Source organism: Embiotoca jacksoni, unplaced genomic scaffold (genome assembly GCF_022577435.1).
Source record: "Embiotoca jacksoni isolate LCO1_2020_lvr unplaced genomic scaffold, fEmbJac1.0.p SCAF_3, whole genome shotgun sequence".
In the NCBI taxonomy this organism is placed as follows: Eukaryota; Metazoa; Chordata; class Actinopteri; family Embiotocidae; genus Embiotoca; species Embiotoca jacksoni.
Genome location: NW_027185381.1, coordinates 17233543 through 17238926, shown reverse-complemented (window position 1 = coordinate 17238926; position 5384 = coordinate 17233543). Strand labels below are relative to the sequence as shown.

Below are 5384 nucleotides of genomic sequence, written 5' to 3'. Positions count from 1 at the left end.
AGCAGTACCTCGGTCAGGTGAAAACTTTGGCCAAAGGTCACAGTCATACACTGAATTAGTTACTAAAACGTTGATCATTTCTCTTCTATCTTTTCAATCATTGCAATAGTGTAAATGACATAAGCTTGGTTAAATGTGTTCCCTACTTTATAGGGTCAAGATATCCTCAGATGCGTCACGTTCACCTCTGGATGCATGTATGAAAATCAGCTGCAGAGATGTCATGAAGCCTGTGGGGACACTGCACAGTGCCTCCAAACCTCCAGCGAAATAGTAGCCTGCGCTTCACAGAGTGAGTACAACAGTTTGATGTTCAGAATAACAATGAAATCTCACTTTGTAGATGCCTCACATTGGATTTATTTATTATTTTGTGCACAAATTCTGATAGATGATGTCAGTGGCGTGAAATCTAAACCATGACTAATATGTATGGTTTTGTCTCTTGTTGGTGCACTGTATGTTGTTTTGACTTGAATGTATTATGCTAATTAATTGGAATTGTTACTCAGAGACGTTAATCATCACATGAAATACAGTAGATGTTTTTCCATACGCTAATAGAATGGTTTGTAAACCCTGTCAGTTGTGATCATGGCAAATATCAAAGATCATTAGAAGTTTTAAAAAAATGTACATGCCAAGTTACATGACATGGAGTCTTCCACAGTAAATAACCTTCACATTATCTGATGAACATAAAACGTATACAATATCCTTAGAATTGACAATAAAATACAAAATACTCGCTGGATCTGACACTGTCTGCACAGAAGCAGCACGTTAGCAGCACAGCAATAGCATGAGCTTCAGAGAGCTAGCCAACAACTCTGTGTTCATTAACATGACTGACCCAGTTAGCAGAGAAGCAATGACTGTTTTTTTTTTTTTTTGAATGGCAGAGAGGTGTGCTTGTTTTACAATCCGTAGGTGGTCAGCAAACACACCTGTAACTTAATCTCATTAGACAGTAAGAAGCTCCTGTGGCACAACTGGGTTTCACGGCAAATGTATAACAGATTATCAGTTACACTGCACGTCCCTAATCTTCTGCATTAACAGTAAATTCATTCAAGTATTCCTGCCAAATAATCCAATCAATGAATAATCATTATCATTTCTAAATGATATACTTTAACACGCATGAAGAAAAATAATGTCACTATTAAATATTACTTGAAAGAGGGAATATAGTTCACTGCTGAGTTTAAAGATGTAAAATGTGCACTGAGAGGAAATTTAATGGCTCTATCGATCACTGCAACAAAACCGCAGCGTGTATCTTTAAATCCTAGGTTTTAGGGAGTTTTAATGGGATCATTGGACAGTGCACTACCACTGAATGCCAAATGCACTTTAGCAAAGTAACATCATCACAGGAATATTTCAGAAAATATACAGTATGTCATGATATGTAGATGTTATGTCCTGTGCCGCCCTGTGTTGTCACAACCCAGATGAATAACAGCATTGAAGCACAATGTAGGCAGGCTGCTTTTCTATCTATGTCTTATTAAACGGCTCAGTGCTGTGCTCTGTGTTTCTGAGCTCTCCTCTGTGTTTGATATCTAATTTGGCATTCCCTCTGTGCGCAGCCCTCGTTATCGTATTCCTATGGAGTGCACTGGCATTTGACATGCAGACACCAAAGACTCTGGCAGCAATGCAGATCAAATGCCTCTCACAGCAGTATTCTCTCTCTCTATATATATATATCACTGGGTCTTTTCCTCTCTATCCTGTCTTGTGTCTCCCATAAACCTCAAACTTGTGATGGACCTAAGGGACTGAGGGTTGTCACGACTTGCTTAAGTCTTAATGTGATTTTAATCAGATCACTAGTGTGTCTGAGGTTAAGGGTGTGTGTATTTGCATATGGCGTTTTATATGACATGCATGTAGCTGTTAAAAGGTGAGCGTTTTGACATTTGACATTTCTTTCATTTATATGGACACTGTTGTGACATCTGTTGTTGCAGATGTCATTAACATGAGCAGGACATTGCTTTTAAAGCATACTGATTGATACAGAAAATGCAATCTGGTCACCGTCATGACAGATATTTCTCACCTTCCCTTCAAGTGCTGTAATGTCACCTCTTACTGCCATGAAAGATCTTTGTATTCATGTGTTGTCTTTGGTTCTAAGGACTGCTCTTTGATAGTTATATTTTCAGAAAAATGTGTGCATTGAAATTATAATAATGGCAAATGTGCACAAGGTAGCAGCAGGTAATTGCAAAGATATGAATCACACCATTACAATGTTAAAACAAAGAAAAAGAAAACTTAGGTTTTCCGACACCACTGATGGACGGCCGACCTGCGCAACAACAAGCATGTTCCAACCATGTCCATCACTTTTTACTGTCCTGCTGGAAATGTTTCCATTGTGTTTGCGCAATTTCTGTATTTGATTGTGTTATCGGAATTTTGACGCAAGTTTCTGTGTTTGCTTGTGTTTTCGGTATTTGGCCAGGTGATAAATTACAGGATACTAGAGTTCATGGCTGGACCTTGTATGAAACGTTAGAGGGCTTCTATTTTAAAATGAAGGCTTTTCCTTTGAAAAGGATGGTGTAATTTTATTACTCAAACCATCAGTGACTCACTGTTGCAGTCCAGCCAGAGATTAAATTGAATGGGTTGAGGATGTTTCCAAAATCACTTGAAACAAGTCCGAACCATTTGTTTTCTCGAGTTTGATGAGCACACTAAATTGTCGCACAGTAGGTAAAGAATTAGGAAATCAACAGTATTAGCTGTCGAGATGTTAATTATAGTCTGTTACGTGTCTTGGGATGAGGCCAGATGGACAAGTGTGATCCTATTATCTCTGTTACTTCTTACGGTTGTGGGTTTGCCTACAGATCCTGCAGTCCCACAGTGGACAGTATTACGCATGGACAGCTTTGTTTTTTCTGTTTATTAACTCTGAAAAGACTGCCAAGTTCCCTGCCTATCCATTCAGAAAGACTGAGCACAGTTCATGGTATGTGTCTCTAAAGAAGGATTTTGTTGATCTTTGCAATTAGATGCTTACACTTACTGTGCTGCCTGCCTTTTAAGTGGATAGTGTCTCTCTCACAGATGCTAAAGCCGAGCATATTTTGGTATTAATTGAGTCAACAGGTTATATGAATGACAAAAGTAGAATGAAGTAGAACCTAGGTATTATGAAAGCCACATACTTTAGCCAATGTTAGAGAAATATTCAGATCATAATCACAATTTTACATTTTTAAGAGAAAACAAGTGTACAAGGATGGGAGAAGGGGGAGTCAACTGGTGCTAGTAGTGATTGGCTCTTGCTCATGCTTAATGCTCATGTGCAGGTCATTCATGTGACATGCTTGTTGGTCAATTGAATGTACCTCCTACCATCTGTAAAGTACTGTGATTCCTTCCTGTATTAGGGGCACACTATGGTAAAATGAAGTGGTGATGTAGAAAGTGAGTGCACAAATGTAATTCAATTACAACTGAATTTTCAATTGAAACTGAAACTGAATGACTGATGGGGTCTTAGAAGTTTCTATTTTTAGAGGAAAAGTCACAAAGCCAGTGGTGATAATAGGAAATTTAAATAAAGAAAACGAAGGAAAAAGTCTATAGTAAATGCGACGGTAGTGTATCTGTAAAAATTTTTATATTCCAAATATTTATATTTTAATGTTTGCAGTAACGGTCTCAAGACCTTAACATGCAGCACCACTAAACCCGTAAAAGACATGATTTACAGTATACAGAAGGCTTCATAGATTTATGATAATGAAAGATGAAACCATGTAGTAATTTGTTTTTTAAGCTACAGAATGGTAGTGATTGTCATGAGGATGCCTTCACATTTGAGTCATTTTTTTATCATACCCCTGTTAAAATATGTATGATGACTTAATTTTATTTTTCTCAAAGTCTTTTTCATGTTGCTTATCTATTTTTTGTGTTGGTGGATTGGGAGATATGGTGAGATGGAGGATAAAAGATGTTGCTTTATCTCCTTTACAGGCTGTCTGGGTGGAAGTAGAGACAAGAAAAATCTAAACAACATTTTAACAGGTAATAGTGGTGTGTGTGTGTGTGTGTGTGTGTGTGTGTGTGTGTGTGTGTGTGTGTGTGTGTGTGTGTGTGTGTGTGTGTATATATATATAAAGCCATATATATATATCTATATATATATAGATATAAATATATACATTTTGCTTTGGTTCTGTTTATAACATCTGACAAGTTTCTAAATTTAGTATTTCTAATTTTATTTTATATTTTTGGGTTATTATTCATTCATGTTTATTGTTTTTCTAGATTTTTTAAAATTGGACTCTCTACTGTGTACACTGTACTCCTTATAAATAAGTAGGAACTCAAAGAGTAGCGCAATCTACTCTACAATAGTCTATGGCATTGGCATGTTGTTATTAATGTGACCTTAGGTTACAGAACATTGTAGAAAACATGCTGATTTAAATAAACATGTCATGATAATTCAGCCATCTCACACACATTTATTTGTCCCACTCGACCATAAATCGCTTCTATCTTCACTCAAGTTTTGCTAATTTTACAGCCGAAGAATTGAAGTTATGGATATGGATAGAAATTTAAATTGCTCAAATACTGTACCTCCAGGCTTTGCTGCATGAAAAGAAAATGTTGTGTGTCTCAACACCGTGTCTGCGAGCTGTGTTTCTGACTCTAAGTAAAGATAACGTTGCCAAAGTCTGTAGGCACAAGTCATACTAGATGTCAAACAGGTAGAGTATGTGTTGTGGGTGTGAGTATTGAGGGGAGTAGTCCTGGGACGCCAGGACTGTTGTTGAGCCTTCCCGAGGTGTTGTGGGCCTAACTTGAAGACACAAGGGATGTGCCTCTTGATAACCCCAGTGAGATACTGCACACCCTCACCGTGTTGCCAAGGCTTTGTTATTGGTGGTTTCTACTTTGGTGTATGAGCACAGCATGCATAGTGTTAGTTAGTGAGACGTTTGGCAGAGACTGAGTCAGTTGACCTTTGCAGTGTTATTCTACAGTAGTTTGTCACTTGTGTATTGTAAAACTGATTGTCAGTTTCATCATGACATTTCATGTATATAAATATGACCCTTATTTATGTCAACAGACATACATTTGATAGGCATTCATGACAACAATAACTCAGCAGTGGTGACATACAGCCACCAAATGCCTTTGAGGGTGATTTTAAGCATACTACTCCTCAAGACCTGTAAATCAGCATTAAATATTATGTATTTTAAAGCTTGACATTTAGTTTTTGACTTCTCGTATTTCTTTATAGGTTTCCAAGCTGAAGTCTCTTTTTGCTCTTTATTTAGCTGCTGACAGCAACAGACCAGAGTATGCTCAGTGTTTGCTTCATGGAGATC

At 37.5% G+C, this 5384-nt stretch overlaps 1 long non-coding RNA gene across 1 annotated transcript; it reads left to right on the top strand.

Moving 5' to 3' along the window:
• Positions 1-223: 223 nt before the first annotated feature.
• Positions 224-4154, top strand: LOC138206273 (uncharacterized). Its single transcript, XR_011178934.1, has 2 exons — positions 224-292; positions 4009-4154. It is a non-coding gene; the product is annotated as an uncharacterized lncRNA (long non-coding RNA).
• Positions 4155-5384: the final 1230 nt, after the last annotated feature.